Raw genomic sequence first — 22,008 nt, forward strand, 5'->3', positions numbered from 1 at the left:
AGGTGCAGTGCCCCAAGCTGACTCACTCCCTCTCCCTTCTCTGCAGGCGTTTGGGGGCCGGTGCAGTAAGTTCTAGTTGCTTAGACCTGCGTTTTCACGGCTCCAGGAGCCCGCTTCAGAGGATGCAAGCAGATGCTGTAGGGGGCTCTGGGGAGCTGGCCTCCTTTTCCTGTTTCAGGAGGGTAGTGACGGTTCGCTGCCACTGTGTTCGTGCCCAAGGGCAGGTTCTCCCGCTCCGCCGCGCACGCAGCAGGATGGGTCCCTCGCGCCTCTGCTCCTTTGCCTGGCCCTTTGCGGTAGGACACCCACCCCATCACCCATGCCCTTCAGTGCTCTGCTGAAGTGAGAGGAAGGCCTCTTTCTTGTCATGGGATAAGGACAGCTTGCTCCGGTTTTCTGCAGAAGTCTCTGGTCTTTTTCTGACTAGTATCTAGTCATCTAATGGAACCTTTTTTTCTAGCTGAAAAATACTTTTTTAGACTCCCATATATCTAAGGGCAGCCATTTAACACAACTTGGCCAATAAGATGAAAGTTGAAGCTGCTGCTGGGGCTTCTGGGGAGGATGGACATGTGCAGAGCGGGCTCATCCTTGCCCTACACCTGGCTCTCTTCCTGGAGGAGTGGAGGTGCAGCAACCACAGTTTAGTCACAAAGCAACAAACAGAGCAGAACAATTAAAAGACGCTGGATCCTTTATGGCACCATCGTGCCACCATATAAGCCCCAAACTGTCACCTCTATGGCTTCTTTATTTTTTTGTCTAATTCCTATTTAAGTCAGGAAATCTCCACAACCACGCAAACCTGCAGATCCTGTCACTTATGCTTGTGACTCAGACTTCAGGAATCCTTTAGACCAGCGGTTCTCAACCTGTGGGTCGCGACCCCTTTGAGGGTCGAACGACCCTTTCACAGGGGTCGCCTAAGGCCATCGGAAAACACATATATAATGACATATTGTTTTTGTGATTAATCACTATGCTTTAATTATGTTCAATTTGTAACAATGAAAATACATCCTGCATATCAGATATTTACATCACGATTCATAACAGTAGCAACATTACAGTGATGAAGTAGCAACGAAAATAATTTTATGGCCGGGGGTCACCACAACATGAGAAACTGTATTAAAGGGTCGCAGCATTAGGAAGGTTGAGAACCACTGCTTTAGAGTAATGGGGTCCTCTCACTTGGCACTGTGAAATGTACATTATTAATGAGATATACATTAATAAAAATATTAAAAGAGAATGTACACCTCACTATGATAAGCACTATTCTTTTTGGCTGTTAATTCTCACCAGAGGGTATTTTCCCATTGTTTTTAGATAGAGAGAAACATCGATGTGAAGAGACACATCAATTGATTGCCTCCCGCACACAGGTACGTGTACTTGACTGGGAATTGAACCCAAGACCCTTCGGTGCACGGGGCAATGCTCTAGCCAGGGCTGATGAGCACTATTTAAAGCAGAGCCCATCAAAGGTTCACTAGCATGGACAAAAATACTTTAAAGTGTAATGAACATTCAAGAGATTGAAATACATGAATATAAAAATGATATATATAGGATCTGAAAGTGATTTTTTTTTTTACTTTATAGCCACCTGAATTAAGTACCTAAAAATGCTTTTGATGCTGTTGAACTTGGTCACAATAAAAACTGTACATAAATATCCCATTTTTGTTAAATTATGTCTATATGTAGAACCATGTATGAAAGTGGTCCCCAGAATGCTGACAGTGTTTAACTTGGGACCTCCAGTAGGAAAAGTAGATAGCATTGAGGGGATGCAATTCAGCAGTCGCTCAGAGGCTGCTGTGGGCCTTGGGTGCCTAGTTCAGTCATTGTGTGCGTCACAGATAAGAAAAGGAAGTGCAGCCGGCGTGGCTCAGTGGTTGAGCATCGACCCATGAAACAAGTCACCATTCGATTCCCCATCAGGGCACATGCCCAGGTTGAGGGCTCCATCCCCAGTATGGGTCATGCAGGAGGCAGCCAATCAATGATTCTCTCTCATCATTGATGTTTCTATCTCTCTCCCTCTCTCTTCCTCTCTGAAATCAATAAAAAATCTATAAAAAAGAAAAGGAAATGTGAAAGAAGGATTGCATAGCTCAGCTTCCATTTGTTACTTAAGGACAGCCTTTAGTGAGAGTGCTTAAGAATAGGATGCTAATAGATAACAAAGAATTTGTGATCGTTAAGACTAAATCTACTTTTAAGACTATTAACTAATTCAGTACACGTCATCTTAGTGGCTAGTTCAAGAATTTGGGTTCATCTGCCGTTACAGTAGCTTTCTTTGTTAACAAATAAAAACAAAGATTTAAAAAAATATTTGTAAATAATAAAAACAGACTCCAGTATTTGTGAGGTGTTTATTTACTTCCAATTATTGTAATCTTTGGGGTGGGAAGGGCAGCTAGAAAAGCCTATACTGACTCAGTCTGCTATATTCCAATTTCTTTCACTATTTTAAAGAAAATAATGGCCTTGTTACTGGGGTTTGTTTGTTTGTTTTTTGCTGAAATTTGGAATACCTTTCAGGAAGGTAAAATACTTTATTGATATTGAATAATCTAGTTTGTGATATTTTGGCTTTTGTTTTTGGTGTGATTTTTTTTTTTTTTTTAATAAACTCTTGGGAGGAAAGACTTTAGTCAAGTGATGATCTTGCAGTTGCAAATTTCAAAGATGATGTTGGCCATCTGGCTTCTGATTCCTTCTATTTCTACACACAACAAACTTGTCTTTTCCCTTTAAAAAAAAAAGATGCTGTGCCACAAAGCATCTAATCAAATATTAATCAAGTTTATTATTTGAAAAACAAATGAAATCCTACAGCTACAGCCTAGGCGAATTAGCTCATTTCAACATTGCACTCTCAAAATCTTAATGGGTCCCAGATGTTTGATTATGAACCATACCATTGAAAATGGAAGAAAGAAATCCACATATGCATCAAAAGGCACGTGAGTGATTTGATGAAACCTCAGAACAACCCTCAAAGGTAGTAAGGACAGTGAAGCTTGGAAATGCTAACTGTCTTGCCCACAGTCACACAGCTAGTAGCTTTCCAATAGAGTCCCTGTAACGCACACACTTCCCACCATCCTGCCTTCTTATTTAGAGATGCTCATGCGTAAGAAGACACATTTAGGAGGGAGAGGCTTTCAGGCACAACAACTTCAGATCCCCTAGCTCAGTTTCCCAAGTACTGCCGGGATCGCTCTTACCACATCTCTGAAGGGCCATCGGCCAATCTCGGATTAAACCCATCCAAGGAGGGGAGATGCCCTCGTTTTCACTGCGGCACAGCCCTTTGCTCAACAGCTATGGTTCTAAGTGAAGTAGACACTGCATTCCTATGGTTTCTCATGAAGCCACTTTTCTCCTCTTGACCAACCCAAAATATAACTCTTATTCCACATGCCAGCCCTCCAAATGTATAACTGTTAAATGCCTCTCTCTCTCTCTCTCTCTCTCTCTCTCTCTCTCTCTCTCTCTCTCTCTCCTATCTTCTTCTCCAAATTAAAGAGCTCCAGATCCTTCAACCATCCTCCAGCACAGTTCCTGGCCCCTTCAGAATACTCACTCACCTGGGCACACACTATTTTGTATACCTTCATCAATTATGGCAGCCGTAATGAGCATTTAGACACACTGTGATTTTAGAACAATCTTTATAAGGACATATCTGCTATTTCTATAAATTTCTGCATCAAGAAATCTTCATAAGCTGGTTTAGCAATTGGATTTCCTGCTTTTCAGAAACTACATGTCCAGTCAGTACTTAGGCAGGGATGGGGAATGTCTGGCCCTTAGGCCGCATTAGGCCTGTAAAATCATTTGGTCTGGCCCTGCCAAGGCATTAGGGTGAGTTAATTAAACGTTTGACCAAATTTGGCAGGCTAATTTTTAAGTTGATAAATTTGTATGGCCCACGAATTATGTTATCAATATCCAAATGGCCCTTGGCAGAAAAAGCATTCCCCACCCCTGACTGAGAGTGACCATTTGGCTAACAGAGAAGTCTGTTATTTCTCTGATGATTCTACCAAGTGACTTATTTATGATAATGCTTGAAAAAAAAGTAGCTAAATAGCTATACTGACTTCTCCTTCAGGTGACCAGAGAGACCTGGGGGCGGGGAGAAGGCCCAATCCTTTATATTTTTCACCCTTTAGAGAATTTTGACCTAAATGTATACATTAGTTGTCTATTGCTGCAAAACAAATTACCCCAAAACTGTGGGTCACAACACTGGGAGCAGCTTAGCTGATGGTTCTGGTCTGATGTCTCATGACACTGCAGTCAAGATTGCAGATGGCATTCAGTTATCTGCAGGCCCAGTGGGACTGGAGGATCTACTTCCAAGGTGGCTCTCCATAAGGCTGGCAAGGCAGCTGGTCCTTGGTGTGAAGTCTCAGCACCTCTCCCTGTGGATCTCTCCACAGCACTGCTTGAGTTTCTCACAACATGGTGGCTGGATTCTCCCAGAAAGAGATCCAGTGGACCGAGGCAAAAGCAGAAACGGCATTCCTGACTTAGTCTCGGAAATCATCCGGTCACCTGCACGGTGCTCTTGGTCACAAACATCAGCTCCGAGTCGGTGTGGGAGGAGAGAACACATGAGCTTGAACACCAGGAGGTAAGGACCATCCGTGTCGTGTTAGAGGCCAGCTGCCGTAACGTACCTTCCCAAAGCAGAGCAGGTCAGGATAGATACCCCGTTCCATCTACAGGCCACTACCCAAGTCCAAATCCCACTGGTGGTCTTGCAATTGTTTCACAATGCTTGCCTTTCCTCTGGTATTCAGCCTCTCTCTTCCAGATAAATTTCACCAAGTTCCTCCCCCCAAAATAGAACTATCGAGCACTATTGGCTATGTTTCTCAAATGTTTACCTTTGCTGCTGGAAGCAAACACAGTTGAGTTTGGGATATTAAATTTGCTACTCTAGGTGCAAATAAATAAGTCACTGATTTGAACATGGGGAACAGCCATTGGCCTAACCAGGGGTTCTTAATCTGGGTTCAGGCAGTTACTCTGGACTGCCTATGAGACTGTACGTATGCACACGTGTGCAGTTATCCAGAGGGAGAGTCCATGGCTTTTATCAGCTCCTCAAGGGACCATTCGTAACAACTGCCAAAGCCCCAATAAAATCCAGTCTTCCCTGTAAGGTTTTCCCAGTTAAAGGACATAGATTTATTGAGCTGATTATTACATTATTGCCTAAAGGAGTCCCCAAATAGTTCACTGCCTGCTTTGTGATAATAGGGATAAATTCTTTAAATAGTTCTCCTTTTCAAGTTGTGCTGAAATAAGCTCTGACAGTGGAGGGAAGAGGAGGGACCCCGAGGAGGGAGAGATCCCCGGCCTGAGCATGCAGTGTCCTCTTAGGCCAGTGGTTCTCAACCTTCTGGCCCTTTAAATACAGTTCCTCATGTTGTGACCCAACCACAAAATTATTTTCGTTGCTACTTCATAACTGTAATGTTGCTCCTGTTATGAATTGTAATGTAAATATCTGATATGCAGGATGGTCTTAGGCGACCCCTGTGAAAGGGTCGTTCGACCGCCAAAGGGTTCGCGACCCACATGTTGAGAACCGCTGTCTTAGGCAGCTCTCCCAGCCATGGCTGCTGCTGTGGCCCCTTCCGGCCATGCCCAGTGGCCAGCAGTGCGCAGGCCCTTCCATGAACAGCTTCTCCCACAACCCCTCCAGTGGCACCCCAGTGAGGACCATCAGTACAACTCCCTCCATGAACAGCTTTCCTTCACCACTGTAGCAGCTCTGCACCCTCAGGGAACTTCCCTGATGTGAGATGAGTCACAGTCACCAGACCTCTTCAAGGATGGTCTGTCTCAGCCCTCAGGCAATAGCTCATCCCTCTATCTGATTTTCTTACATTCCTCAGCATTCTCTTTGCTCCTTAACCTGCCATCTCCCTATCTTTCCAATTCCCTGTTATGGGTAGGAATCTTGTATTTAACCTTCCATAGTCAGCATATTGTTTCTGCCTCCTAACTGGCCCCTGACTGACACAGAATTGCATCAGTAGTGATCCTAGGGGACAGACACACAGGCACTTGGAGGATTGCTGTGGCCGTGCCCTTTGGCCGCGCTCCTCCCCAGTGGGAAATGAGGCAGTTCATCCAACTCTCATCTGTGGTTAACAGCAATGGTGAGCCAGCTGAAGCCAGGGATTGCCCAAGCGGTGGCCGCACTGGATCATCATGGCAGTTAAGGTGTCTATAAGGACAGGGGTAGGAGGTCGATTCTTCTGAGAGCACCTTAGCCCTCATAGGAAGAAAGTGACGAGCTCGTGTCTTTCAACTCTCAGCTCAAGTCACAGTCAGAGACCAGAATGCTTCCCTGACAGTCCCTGACAGCTATAAGGAACCATTTAGTTCTCTCGGGCACAGCAGTAATATCGTTGAAAATCAAGCACAACATTTTAACTTAAGGGTTGCTGAATTACAGCAATAATTGAATGCACAGACCCATCACATTTTCGTGACAGGGTATTACACAGGGAAAACTGGGATCCTGATCATTGGAGTGGGGACATCTGCTTGGACCCAGATGACACTGACAATCTGGAAACTACGTCACTCTCAGCCTCCTCTGTCAGTGGATGTAGCCAGCCCTTTGTTGGAAAACTCTGTGATAACCTCACTTGGGGGCAGTTTCTTAAAAGAGGATCTTTATTCTCCTCCAGACCCACCAGCCCTATAACCTGACTTAAATTTCAGCATGCTCAGGGGCAAGTGCACACTGTGTGTGACCCAGGAAGAAATAGCTTACACAGAAAGTAATGGTAAACTCTGCTAATATGTCTCAGCAGAAATCAGGGACCTGCGTGGGAATGTACTCTGAATGTGAGATCGAGGAGGGTGACATATGACACTAGATTGGGGCAATTAACTGGTACGAATACACTTACTAGAGATTCCAGATTTAATGTGTTAGTTCATGAAGCTAAAGGTAACTCAGAATTGACTGACTGACTGACTGATTGATTGATTGGTTGACTAAGTCTGGGACCCATGGCCTACATGTAATGTAACTGCGATACCAGACACAATGTAGATCAAGGAATCCCGGGGCCAGGCAGATAGGCATGTTAAACCGAACCATGTGTGTTACCTGTACATCCACTCTATCCCGCCAACATTCCATGAGAAGACCCAGAAAATATGTTAGTGATGGGAGTACCCCATCCTTATGGAGCTCTGAGGTTGCTCTCAGTGGCAGGCCTGGTATGGCCAAAGGGGATGCTGTCATTGGGATGAACTCCCCAGTTGAGGTGCCAGTTGGGAGACATAGCCGGAAAGGGTGGGGTCTGTTCTATAGGATGCCGTGTGTGCTTCCAGTCAGAGACCATTACGTGCAGAGAGGCATGTGGGTCGTTAGCTCAACTGCAAAAACACTCTGTCCACCACTGGTGTTAAGAATGGCTGTGCTGTTCACTATTGCCGAGGACACAAAGAGTAGTAAGATGTAGCTGCCTTCAAGGAGTTTGCAACTTAGTTGGAAAAAAATAAGCATGTAAGTGACTGTAAGAGACAAGGGAGTAAGGGAGGTGCCCCAGGCGCTTCTGCGACCCAGCTCATCTCAGCCAAAAGCAGAGGAGGAAAGTGAGGGGAAGTGTGTCATCTGCCATGTCAAAGTGGGCTGGGCGATGTGCAAAAGGCAAACAGTAATTTACATGATTCTTGCTTTCCTTGGCCTTTTCCAACCTTTCCTTACACTTCCCCCGGAGTTTCTGTTCATCAAAACCGCACCCCTGCCCTTCCCCGGCCCAGCTGGGATGCTCAGTTCAGCCTCCAGCTGCGCCAAGGAGATAAGACAGGCCCCACACTACCAGGCTGACATGTGTGCCTTCTCGAGGCCTGCCTTTCACTGCGCCATTCTTTTTTTTTTTTTTTAATTGATTTCAGAGAGGAAGGGAGAGAAATGGAGAGATAGAAACATCAATGATGAGAAAGAATCATTGATGGGCTGCCTCCTGCATGCCCCCTACTGGGGATCAAGCCTGCAACCCGGGCATGTGACCCTTCCGTCCTCAGGCCGACGCTCTATCCACTGAGCCAAACCAGCTAGGGCTCACTGCGCCATTCTTAAAGAGCCTCACCCTCACCCACTTTCCACCATCCTGCCAGGTTCACATCCAGTAACTACAATTTTGTTGTTGTTGTTAACCTTCCCCAAGGATATTTTTTTCCTATTGATTTTTAGAGAGAGTGGGAGGGAGGGAGGAGGGGATAGAGAGAGAGAGAAACATCGATGTGAGAGAGATACAATCGATTGGTTACCCCCCGCACGTGCCCCAACAGGGGCTGGGGATTAAACCTGCATCCCAGGTACATGCCTTTGACTTGGAATTGAACCCGAAACCTTTGGATGCAAGGGCAACGCTCTAACCATTGTGCACACCAGCCAGGGCAACCATTTCTTTATGTTAGTAGTGCCTTCTTTATTAATTGGGTTAAGACTCCGAGGCCAGATCTTGGATCATGAGAATAATGGATTGGTTTGATTGACAAGGAAGAGGGAAGAGGAATGACAGCTAAGTCAAGTACTTTAAATACTGTACACTAGAAACCCATTTCACTCACTCATTCATTCATTCATTCATTCAAAGCATTTTGCACTCCAAAGATTTTATGCTTTTAATGTTTTATTGAAAAATATTTCCAAACTTTATGCCTAACAATTTTTAAATAGTTGCATAATTGGTCAAGAGAAAAGGCCAAAGTTCTTAAGAAAAATCTTGGCTGACTTCACATTTCTTTCCCCTTCTTAATTTCTTTCTTTGTGTATTACTCCTCATGACTCCCTAGGGTTTGAAACTAGGTTGAGTCTTTGAAATAGCAAGCTGGCTTTGACCAAGAAAACTTGTTAAATTCCAGGCTTTAGGGAGTCATGGGACAGCTTCTTGAGTATAGTCTCTGTAATACTCATTGGTAAAGAATGCAGGATTTTATCTCCCCGAAGGGGTTTATGTTTCACAACTTTGACGTTGCCCAGTGCAAAATGCTCAGTTCTGTTGCAAGAAGCTGCACCTAAGATCACTCCAGAAGGAAAGCAACACAACTTAACATTAGCAGGGTGCCTATTACCAATGTGGGGGGTGCTAGGTGCTTTCATCTAGTGAGCTCTTTGAATCCCTTCAAGATAAACCCTAAGTCCCCACTTTCAAACTCACCCTGCCCATCCTTAGCTGTTTTCTCAATGCTTCCGAGTGACATCTACTGCATTTACCATGTGGTAATTGTCTTTCTGTAAGTCCGTCTCTCTCACCAGACTATGAGCTCCCCTTAACCCTATTTTCATCACTGCTGCCCAGAACAATTTCTGCTGTATAATAACAATAAATATTATTGACTAGATGATAATACTCATTTTACAGAGAAGGGAAATGAGCTATAGAGAAGTTAAGTAATGTGCCCAAGGTCACAGTAATCGATAGAGCTGTTGATACAAAAGCCCACAAAATTGATGGCATTTCTGTTTGTTTCTATGTAACACCGCTTCTAGCTTCCGTTTCTGTAGGATTTTGGTGTTACCGTCTATGTCCTCTTTCATGGTGCCGTAATAGACAGCGGAGTATCTGGGAGAACTCCCAGATGGAAATCTGGCCTCACTGAGGAGCTGTATCCCGGGGTTAGCAAAAACTGTTGGGGGAGGAGCATCATTCTTCAGACATCTGCTAGGAATCCCAGGTAGCTAAAAGCAGCATCCCCCAATTAACTTGCTGGTTATCCACCCAGAAGAACAACCACAGGAATCTCAGCATTGTGCCTGATTCTTATCTCTAATACATTTTCTCTGTCATTTAATAACTGGCCATATTGCAGGCATTTTCCTGCTAACTCTTCAGCCAAACTCAGTATTTTAATCTATTATTTATTATTGCACAAATGACTGGAATCTCCTATAATTATGTGCTTATAGATTTTTATTTTGTCTATGAAAGTCATTCTTTGGTTAACATAGCCATTTCTTATTCACTCTTGTCCCAAATTGCAGCTTATAGAGTAGCTCTTCAGGAAGGGAAAATCGTGGGGCTCCGCCCTTATAAACCCTTACATTTGTGAGGACGCCAAAGGACCTACGAAAATAAAGGAGCTTCAGGGAGGAAAAGAAAGCCCAGCATAAGTGGGTGCTTTTTCTCTGTTCAAATGAGAGATGATCTTTGCTCCCCACCATTTTTGTATCTGTGGAAGCTTCTATTTTTAAAAGTTGCTTGTTCACAAATTCTTCAGACTTTTATGTGAAGAATCTGAGAGTGATATTCAAATTATGGATCTCCTATTTACTATTACATTATTAAATTTCTTATCAGAAGTGCTTAGTGTCATATTTTCAAGAGGAAATATGCACACTTTGTAACACAGGAAACGGACAAAATGCACCAGGAAGCTCATCATTGCTGTGGTTACCCACTCGGCCACTGGGTGGCTCCACTGCTTCGCTCCACTCTCTGTCTCCCATGGAAGTTTCCAGGAACACAGGAAGAGCAAGGCTTTATTTACAGAATGCTTAACTGGGAAATGATGCAGCACTTACAGTCTAGATATTTTATTCAGAAGCAGTTCTGCTCATGTATGCATTATTTTCTTACGCTCTTTGATAACTGGGCGTTTGACTTGCCAAGAAGAGGGGGAAACCTCTATTTGTCCCTTAATATCTCATAATTTCCTATTCCAATGTTTTCATCAGAAACAAAATTTCTTCCTGTGTGACATCTTGGCTAGCTTCAGAGCTGTCATTTCCAGAGTCCTAAAGTAACTCAAGTGAAAACAACAACAAAACGTTACCATTAGCCCTAGCCAGTTTTGCTCAGTGGATAGAGCCTTGGCCTGCAGTCCCAAGGGTACTGGGTTCGATACCTCAGTTGCAGGCTCCTCCCAGGCTCTGGTCGGGATGCATGCAGGAGGCAACCAATCAATGTGTTTCTCTAACATTGATATTTCTCTGTCTTTCCCTCTCTCTTCCATTCGCTCTAAAAATCAATGGAAAAATATCCTCAGGTGAGGATTAAAAATAATAATTTTTAAAGTTATCTCTAGACAGGAATAGAATAAATTCTCCTTTTGGAAAGGTGGAAAGCTGTGTTGGTGTTGGCCTCTCCCTGTACAGATGTCATGTGCTCTGGTAGGGGCTAGTGAATAGAAGAAAGGCAAAGTAACCCACACCACAGATGTGCAATTGGCCTCAGGGTAAGGGTTCTTTAAGGCTACTTCTCCCTAAGGTCACAGATCTACACCTTGGGTCTGGCCATTATTTAGAAACTTGACCTCCATTTATATTTCAGTATGCCATGACACTAGCATTTTGTGCCTTTACGATAAACTTTTTCTCCATCCTGCCTTCTTTTAGTATAATATTTCTCCCCCAAACCTACCGTTTTCTTCTGTGTTCTTTGTTCCATTTGCAATCTCTTATCCCCATTTTTTAAAATATATTTTGTATTGATTTTAGAGAGGAGAGGAGAGGGAGAGAGAGGTAGAAACATTGATGATGAGAGAGAATCATTGACTGGCTGCCTCCTGCACACCCCACACTGGGGATCCAGCTGGCGACCCAGGCATATGCCCCAAACGGGAATCAAACTTTTACCTCCTGGTTCATAGGTCAATGTTCAACCAGTGAGCCACGTCAGCTGGGCTCCTATCCCCATTTTAATTTTTTTCTTTTTTGCTGTCCCTTTTCATTTGCTAGGTTGAATGTATAATTTTTGAATGAGAGTCATTATTTAAAAAATTCTATTTTAGCCCTGAATCATTCCATCAGAGGAAAGGAATTCCAGAAATCTAGCATAAATGGTTCAGAATTTGAGACGCCCCTGGATGTGAATACAATTCAATACTTGAGCTAGGAATCACTATCATTTAATAAATTAGCTATGTAACGGATTTACTTATCTTCCTGGGGAAACTAATGAATGGTGGAATCGGATGACAAACATTTGAATTCAAACAGCAGTGAAATTGGAGAGAGATCATATTTTTGATTCTACAAACTATACATAGAGGAACTAAAATCAGAACTTGCTGTAGATGATAGAACTCTGAGTGAGAAAGTAGAATTTAAATATCACGTTCACCGTCTCAGGAAAAAAAATGGTCGTAAGTTAGAGAATACATCATATTAAATATATTCAAGTAGGTAAGGAAGAAGAAGTAATGGGGGATCTTGAGTCTCAGGGTTGGGAATGATTTAATGTCATGGAATTCACAGAGTTCTCTGCAGAAGGCGGGGGAGAGGAGTAAAGAATATAATTGCTGACCAGGGAAAGGGGTTAATCTCAGCCATCATCAGACCAAGAGAAGAGAAATCTACAAAACCCTAAAAGCCCAGGCAGGTCACAGCCATCCTTCAGGTCGGTCAGATCCCTTTTCTGTCTGTCCCATATGTCAGTAGTGCTCTCTCTCCTGTCAAAAACAGGGATATTTCCAGAGTGTGGGATCCAAGGGGCAGCAGCTACCCCCACCGCAGCGGCTTCCCTCTCTCCCAAGGCTGCTGGGGTTAGACATGTGTTTTTTTGAATGAGACTGGGTCCCATGGGACACTAGATTATATGTAGGTCACATTTGAGTTATATTTGAGTCTCAGATAGGGCTAAATCTGAAATATTCTTTGTCCATAAATAGACTTGTGTCGATAAAGATTTAGATTAAAAATATACTTAAAGCCCCGGCCAGTGTTGCTCAGTATGGCCAGCATTGTCCCATGCAACTGGTTCAATTCCCAGTCAGGGCACATACCTAGGTTTCGGATTCGATCTCTGGTGGGGCTCATACTGGAGGAAACCGGTTGCTGTTTCTCTCACATCAATATTCCTCTCTCTCTCTCTCTCTCTCTCTCTCTCTCTCTCTCTCTCTTTCTCTCCGAAAATCAATAAAAACATATCTTCCAGTGAGAATATTTTAAAAATGTATTTAAATATTCCCAAATAATTAATGTATCTGTGCAAATATGCAGGCCCGTCTTGCAGCAACTTGAATCCACTGTTCTTCCTTCCTCTTTATTTTAATAGAGGTGTTTCCAGAATACAGAAAACTATAAAGAATTCTATAGTGAACTTGTAGGTACCTATCAGCCAATTCAAAGTGTAACATCTTCCTTATTTGCCTGAGCACCTTGCTTTGAATTTTTAAAAAAACAATGAAAATATTTCAGGTGCAGATGAAATCCCAGTGCCCTCTCTCCCAAGCCCAGTCCCCATTATCCTTCCCTGTAAGTAACCACCAGCATGAATCTGGCGTTTATCATTCCGTGTATGTTTTTATAGTTTGACAACAAAGGCATGAATTCCTAAACAATATATATATATATATATATATATATATATATATATATATGAAAATATTTTAACCTTTTATAAAATAGCAACATACTGCATATAGCCTTCTGCGATTTGCTTTTTTTTTACTTAACATTGTATTTTTAAAGTTGTCTGTTTTGTGGCATTAAACTTCATCCATTGCATGTGAAAGGCATGTTACTAATCAAATAGCAGGGCTCTGAGTCGGTAGATCTCATGGCCCAGCAATACTCACAATCTCTTTCTCACCTCCCCGCGCCCCCCCCCCCCAGTCTTTCATTTCCCTCATATTTATTCTTACCTCCTCCTACTCAGAACTCCACTCAGATTCTCTCACCCCATCTCCTTCCCCATAACTCTTTCCTCACCATAAGTGTCATCTTTCCCACTTACATTTACTTGCAGCTGCCCTGATATGTAGGCTTATTTTTTTAAATATATTTTTATTGATTTCAGAGAGGAAGGGAGAAGGAGAGATAGAAAGATCAATGATGAGAGAGAATCATTGATCGGCTGCCTCCTGCATGCCCCACACTGGGGATAGAGCCCACAACCTGGGCATGTGCCCTGACTGGGAATCTAACCGTGACCTCCTGGGTCACAGGTTGATGCTCAACCACTGAGCCATGCTGGGTGGGCTGTAGGCGTATTTTGCCTTAAACCCTGGGCAGGTGAACAGAGGCAACACTATCCGCCTGTCCAAAAAGATAAGCAGGGTAGATAAGCAGGTGGTGACAGAGCATCCCAGTGAATCTGGACCGGGCCTGGGGACCTGCTGGGCACCCTGGCCAGAGGCGGAGGAGAAGGAACATGGAGGGTGCTCCCTGGAGGCACCAAGGGGAAACGAACTCCAGAAAAGAGTAGAAAACCAAGACTGGAATCCCAAGGAGATCATGTGCCAGTGCCACATCCACGGGGTCGGAGGCAGGACCGAAGTCAGCCTGGCAGGGCCACGTTGACCTTGTGTTTGGTTCTATCAGTATGTGGCTCATGCAGGTGCCAGCAGCTGAACCGAGAGCGGCCAACACAGGCAGACAGACAGCAGGAGGGTCGGAGAAAAGGTGGTGGCAGAAGGAGACACCATGGGAGTGGTTGAGGCGTGGGTTCGTAAGTAGCAAAACTGGCAGAGACTGTTGGGCGGAACCAGGCCCCAGGAATGACAGGAAGGCTGGCACAGGTGAGTGTCAGCTGCTGAGCAGGATGGACCAGGTTGGCCAGAACTAGAGCTGAAGTCGTGTTGGGCTTTGACTCAGGTGGAGGAGTTAGGAGAGAGTAGAAGAGACGCAGTAGCAAGCCAAGGCAGTGAATGGTCAGCGTGAAGCGAGACAGGGCAGGCCAGATGGCTGATGCTGTGGAGCCAACTTTCCGGCTGCAATCCAAGAACCAAAATAAATGTTAAGTCCAGCCTGGTGGGTGTAGCTCAGTGGTGGAGCATCGACTTATGAACCAGGAGGTCAGGGTTCGATGCCTAGTCAGGGCACATGCCAGGGTTGTGGGCTCGATCCCCAGTGTGGGGCGTGTAGGAGGCAGCCGCTCAATGAGTCTCTCTCATCATTGGTGTTTCTATCTCTCTCTCCCTCTCCCTTCCTCTCTAAAATCAATAAAAACATATTGAAAATCAAAACAAAATGTTAAGTCCATTTAAGTCAAGGCCAATTTTAATCTATGCTTTGCTGGTGATACAGGACCTGTAGCTGTATCAATAATGCCCATGCGAAACCCACTCTGAAGTGGGGGCAATTGTCTCTGTTACTATTAGTCTGGCTAGGTTCAACCAAAAGGAAAAGATGAAGGCGGAACCACTCAACACTATATTTTTAAACTGATGCACATTAATCCAGTTTAGGGGATCTTGAGGAAATGTAACTGACAGTGTTGAAATTCACAGAACTTTTCATTGAGACTTCATTTTCCAGGAATAGCATTTCAGTTAGTCACATTTTTATCTTCCACTAAAGTGTACATTTAATTTAGTAGAAATAACTACCAATTGAATACTAATATAATCTTGTTCTTTATACACAAAATAAAGAAGATGATTATGCATCAAGACTGAATCAAACATAGGTTAAAGTCTTTGGCTAAGAACAAACAATGGGCAAATTCTTAAGTTAGAATTTGTAATTCCATTGTGAATTTAACTAACTTGTTAGTGTAACTAAGAATGTCAGCACATAAAAAAGATAACCCTGGGCCTGGCTGGGTAGCTCAGTGGGTTAGAGCATCATCCTGATATGCCAAGGTTGCGGGATCCATCCCTAGTCAGGGCACATACAAGAATCAATCAATGAAGGCATAAATAAGAGGAACAACAAGTCAGTGTTTCTTTCACTCTTTCTCCCTTCCTCTATCTCTTTAAATCCATAAATAAATAATTTTTTTTAAAAGATAACCCTGCCAGGCCAGTGTGGCTTGGCGGTTGAGTGTCAACCTATGAACCAGGATGTCATGGTTCAATTCCTGGTCAGGGCACAATGCCTAGGTTGTGAGCTTGATCCTCAGTAGGGGGTGTGCAGGAGGCAACCAATAAATGATTCTCTCTCATCATTGGTGTTTCTATCTCTCCCTTCTATTCTCTGAAATTAATAAAGACATATTTTTTTAAATGATAACTGGGTCTCAGTTGTAGCTATAGATTGTAAATTTTGTGTCAGATCAAATTTTTGCCAACAGATACTAATGACTATCTGAAAATGGGATAGTTAGAATGGAATTGAAAGTGTAAACACACCTAAGTCCATTATGATGTTAGCAAATAACTTCCTTATTATGATATTAGCAAATATTCAGTCTTTAAAATGATCCCTGATATATTCAACAGTTATCACAGAAGCATAATTTTTTAAATGATTTGTCCATGGACATAAGACACTGGGGGGTAGGGGAGGCCAGGGGATTGTCAAGGGCGGGGGGAAAAAAAGGACACATATGTAATACCCTTTGTAATACTTTAAGCAATAAAAAAATTATCTAACTAAAAAAGTAAAATAATTTTTAAAAGAATGATAAAATAAATAAATAAATGATTTGTCCAAAGTTTCTATTCATCCATCCTAGCAATAGAGCCAAGTGTCTGAGATACAACAGCTGCCCTGGGAATCTTGTCCAGCGAGCAAGCTCACTGCTATCCACAGTTATATCTGGTCTTTCCCACCCCCAAGCACACACAGAAGATTGTTGTCATTCTTGGCACCGGGCAGTAGAAGTAGCAAGACATGTGGGCCGGGCGCCAGAGGCGGAATGTCCCTCCACCTGTTTTGTGCTGTAAGACAGACTTCCAGGGGCGAGGCGGTCGGGGGCTGTGTCCTGGAGCGGCAGCTGAATGCGCCAGCAGGACCCTTGGCAGCAGGGCCTGGGCACTGAGGCTGGGCATTCAGGAGAGCTAAATGCAGAAAAGAAACTTGAGCAAACTGCTTCCTGGTATGCTGAGGACCTGAATGGGAAATGAAGACGTACCAGATTCTCGCTGTTCTTACACAGCCAAGGTCAGGTTTCCAACTCCGATTTATTCTGATATTTCCGCCCAAAAGTGCTTATGGCAATGTACAAAGGCAATAAAAACTCTCTCTCTTTTTTTCTTTTAGAAAAGTGTTACTGCTGTGTTCCGCTCTCGCTTGCAAAGTTCCCCCATCCCAAAGTAACAGCTTCATACCACAGTCCAGCACAGCCATGGCGGAGCGGTTCCTCTAGGAAGACGGGTGACTTATTCTAAATCTCCAAGGGACAGCTCCTTAGGTGGGAGGGTGGAATTGCCAGCGCGCTTGTTGACCATGTCCCGTGCGATGTCATGTGAACAAAAAGCTGGGGCTAAAGTCTGGCCTCTCCGGCCTGGCACACACAAACCCCGCCACTCAGCGGGCCCCCTGGCCTGGGAGAACTTGCGGCAGGAAGGGCTCCTCCAGACTTGAGCACGCATTACCTGAGGAGGTGGGCAGGCAGCAGGAGGGGGAGCAGGCGCAGGCTGTTGTGAATTTTGTGCTGTGTGCCCATTGCCTTCTGGAACCCGGGATTACAACCTAGAAGCCTAGCAGTTTGGGAGAATTCCTGCAGCAACTTTCAGTTTTTCAGGAAGCGCAAAAGTAATTGTTTACTCAAAATGAAACCTCAAGGATGACTTTTAGTTAGAAAAAAAAAAATCTTGACTCTGGCTTCCTCTTAAGAAAATAAATTCGTTATTATGGAACAAATGTGTTTGCCTGTAAACAAAGTCTTTCCAAACAGACCTTCTATGGGAACGGTCCTTTTAAAAGGGGTTTTCAGTGGGAAGTGGAATAAAACATACTGTCCTAGAGAAGTGTTTAAGGGGTGTAATTTTCCCAATTATTTTCATTAAAAACTGACAGACAGTGGCTAACCTCCCATTATACTCCACATCTAATTCATGGAAGTCCTGGAGACTTGGAAAGACTGCCCGGGAGAGGCCATGGAAAGTTCCAGGCCTCTGCGTCCGCAGGGACTTCCTTGAGGAGTATCCCGGATCCGAGACCTTGCCTCTTGGCCGGGGCTGCAGGAAATGGTAGCAACCAGTAGAGGCAGACCTTGCTGGGCTGGGAGCTGGGAGCGCTGTCATGGAGCCTGAGCCCCGTCCTGGAGCCTGAGCCCCGTCCTGGAGCCTGAACCCCGTCCTGGAGCTGGGAGCCTGAGCCCCATCCTGGAGTGGCAGATCCTCTAGAGCCCAGGCAGAGCGTGCACCTCACTTCCACGGGGTCGAGAAATGTGGACAACAGCATCTATTACCAATCTCCCTCATTTTGTTGGCAAGAACAAGTGAGCTGTTTCAGTGGGCACAGAAGTGCATTTGCTCATTAAACCGGCAGCACTGCTCAGAGACCTATCCTATGCTGGCTGTGTGCTCAGTGCTGCGGTGTAAAGGTGAAGGAGACTCATGGGCCCACAGTCAGGACTGTCCAAAACTGACGTAGGTAAATCATTCTGGACAACAGCCCAGCTGGGACCCGGGTTCCTCCCCCTCCCGCCAGGGGTGTTGCACCCAAACTTTGCAAGGGACCCGTGTCTCCCTTCCATAGGACCCAAGAACCCCGGGTGCTGGACAGGGAAATCCTGTAAGAAGCTAACACCCAGCCCCAGACTGGATGATTCCAAGAAGTCCGACCACATCCCACCAGCCACGTCTTTCTCATCCGCAGGTATCAGCACCACGACCAGACACGATACACCTGCTTGCCTCTGTGGATACGGTTGGGACCTTTTGTGACTTGGAGTGTAGCCCCAAGTGTAGTTGCTGGGATGGCTAAGAACCGAGGAGGCATGAGGGATGGTGCTAGGACTCTGGTTTTAGGACTTGGTATTGGGCCCCAGTGCTTAGATGGGGGAGGCCCAGAAAGTAGGGAAACGTCACACAAAATCTTCCTCTCAGTCCTAAGCATCGCTGCTTCAGATCCCAGGTGACACAGCAGAGCCCAGAGCACAGGAAGAGGCCCTCCCCTGCCTGGCCCTGCTGCTCTGACCCCCGCAGCAGTGACAGCCCTGCTGTTGTCCACGTGGCCCCGCAGGAAGCAGGCCTGACGGAGCCAGAACAGGAGAAAGGAGCAGGCGAATCTGCGAGGTTACAGCAGCGGGTGTGTGAGCAAGAATGACACATCCTGTTGGGGACGCCCAGAAGTGGCTAGAGGACACACAGGTCGAGCGAGCGGAGATCTGTTGTTACCTCTATAATTTGGACATCCAAGGAAAGGGGACCCGATTCACGGAGTCCGGGAGACCTGGACACGCTGTAGCTGAACTGTAGTTGCAATTAATAGGCTAGTGTATAAGCCACCTCGTCCACAGAGTAATGGTGGCTTACAATAAAACAGGAGAACATTGCCATTGCCCAGACTGAGACACAGGCCAAGGAATCTGTATTAGGTTATGCAAAAAGAGAATAATACAGAACGTGAGAAGAATGAAACTTGCTTCATGGGTAGTTTTTTACCACAGTCCCAGCATGTCTTTCCAAGAACTCGGAAGTGGAAATATGGATGGAAAATAAATGGACTTGTCTTGGGCCTTTCCACTCTACTTAAGACTGAGAAAATGTCAGTACCAGTCCAAGGATGAGGGGTGGATGGACGTGGGTACTTTGGGACCACTGCTGAGCCCAGGGTGTCCTTAGCTTTTGAGCCATTTCCAAACCAGTCCTGTCAACTCCCACAGGACACATGGCTCCCTCTCCTCCAAGTAAGAGCCACCTGGGGTGCAGACGATGGTTCGCACATGTCAGAAGGCATGGCTACAGCCCTGGAAAACCCTCCAGCCCTCTGGCATCCCACTGTGGGTTCCGATGAGAAACACCTTCCAGCCAGCTCTCTATTGTGAGAGCAGCTTCCCTGAGAACAGAAGCAGGGGAGCACTCCGCGGCAGCCCAGCATTGCCATCCCACAGCATTGCCATCCCACACTGTTTGTCCACTTCCCTCTCGCAACTACACTTTCTCTCTCATCCTCCGGCTCTCGGCTGGTAAGTGACGTCCTCAGGAAAGCCTTCCCTGACTAGGCTAGCCTTTCGTTGCCCTCTTTACTTCCTCATACGTACCATTAGTTAAAATTGAAATAATTGTGTGCTGAACTACTGTAGGTAATACGGACCAGGATCGTGCCCATATTGTTCACCAATGGACCCTCGGTGCCTGGCACGTGGTAAATAAAAAGTATTTGTTGCATGAACAAAAGTTAACGACATCTGCAGAGCTTCCCTATATGGCCTAAGGCTTCAGCTAATGCACTTGATGTTTCACCTCATTTGTCCCACTTCTGCAATAAATATTTTATTGTTCTTAATCCTCACCTGAGATATTTTTTCCACTGATTTTTAGAGAGAGTGGAAAGGAGGAGGGAGGGAGGGAGGGAAAGAGAGAGAGAGAGAAACATCAGTGTGAGAGAGGGACATTGATTGGTTGCCTCCTGCATGCCAATTGAACCTGCAACCCAGGTACATGCCCTTGACTGGAAATTGAATCTGTGACCCTTAGGTGCACAGGCCACTGCCCAAACCACCGAGAAACACTGGGCAAGGCTGCTATAAATATTGTTTTAATATTATATAAGCAATAAGTGAGTACATGATCTCTAAAATATTCAAACAACACATACACATAAATATGAAAGTGATGGTCTTATATATGTAAATTATGCCACAGTCAAGCTATTTTTAAAAAGGTGTAACACATTCAGAGTGTTTTGGTGAGAGTCTAATCAGAAGGCAGAGGCAGTGATAGATGTTGCAGAGGGAGTTTAATACAGGTGATGGATGAGGTGAGAGGCCAGAGATAGCCCACCATCAACCTGAGGCTCAAGGGACGAAGGAGAAGGCAGTGTTACTGGAGCCCCAGTGCTGGCGCTGTACAGCAGGGCTGGGGACATAGACAAGATGCTGCCTGACACCATCAGGAGCAGAGAAGGGGAGAAAGAGCCTGGCTTCTCCCCTCCTCTCATTCTCAGTGTTCCACCACGGGCCAGCTCTGTAAGGGCATCTAGGAAACAGCTCCCAGGGATGCACAGCCCAGATTGAGGGTGGCAGAGAATAGATCTGAGAGCAAACGGACAAAAACCCAGCAGGTGCAGTTTAAAATAAAATACATAAATAGCATCAGGATGTATGCAGTGTTCTAAATGTATCACATCATTTTTACAGGGATGAAATCGAGCTAAAATGCCGCGGAGAGCAGCTTGATTCACCGAATCTGGTACAGCAGCAGAGCACAGAGGGGGGCAGCAGCAGGGAGGTGTGTGCAGGAGAAATGCACTTCCGGCGGAAGGAAAGGCAGGTCACAGTGGTAGCTCAGAGGACAGGTGTGGGTGCAGGTCTGGTTCCAAGGCAGCCAGGCCAGGCCTGCTCAGCGGAGACTGGGAAGGGGGCGGGGTCATGGCCAAGGAGTCAGAGATTTTAGACCTCAGAACTCAGGTTTCAACTCATGACTTCTGCAAAACGAGGAACCAAAACGCAGAGAAGTGATGGGGGAGGCCCCAGAAGCCCATTTCTTGACATCTTTTGCTCCCTGGGGCCTGGCTGGGGAGGCTTGGAGGACAGTTGAGCACCGAGCAGCCCTGCAGAGAAGCTCTGGCGAGAAAGGAGGGGCTCTAGAAGCAGCTGCTCCGCACAACCTGGTTTGTAGTGTTTGGGCGCCTGGCATGTCTTACAGAGGGATGCGCCAAAGGAGACCTTTTCCTTAGAAGCTCCTCTAGCCCCCAGAGTCTGGATTTAATGGCCTTTGGCAAAACTGTGGAACCTCCAGCATGTGCTAGACACAAAGATGAATAAGGCGTTAAGGCATGAGCCTGGGCTTCCAGGAGTTCTCAGTCTCACGGGGGATCAGGAGCGATCCAGATGATTATGCTGCAACGTGGTAAATATAATGAGATCTGTGGCACGGAGGAGGAGTGAGTCATTGCTGGGGGAGCTCAGCTCAGATGTGGGCACAGAGAAGGCTGCACAAGGGGGACATTAGAGAAGGTGTAGAAGGAGGACTAGGAGCTCCAACTCCAATTTTAAAACAGCAGCATTAACCAACCTTGCCTGAAACACCACTGTTATTCCTCAACGATTTACAAAGCAACCATTCTTGCCCTACTTACCCTACTTCCATGTGCAATGGAAACCACACATACCTAACATTTTTTAAAATGACAGATAAAATGAATCCACTGGCCCCATGCAT

General features: G+C 45.3%; 1 long non-coding RNA gene across 1 annotated transcript in view; it reads right to left on the minus strand.

Moving 5' to 3' along the window:
* Positions 1-14,590: 14,590 nt before the first annotated feature.
* The window catches only part of LOC308527186, a 52,280-nt gene continuing 44,862 nt past the window's right edge, over positions 14,591-22,008 (minus strand). Inside the window, exon 3 of the long non-coding RNA XR_013996600.1 lies at positions 14,591-14,721. This is a non-coding gene — a long non-coding RNA (uncharacterized lncRNA). The remainder of the gene's footprint in view (positions 14,722-22,008) is intronic.

Source organism: Myotis nattereri (assembly GCF_964212035.1).
Source record: "Myotis nattereri genome assembly, chromosome: 11".
In the NCBI taxonomy this organism is placed as follows: Eukaryota; Metazoa; Chordata; class Mammalia; order Chiroptera; family Vespertilionidae; genus Myotis; species Myotis nattereri.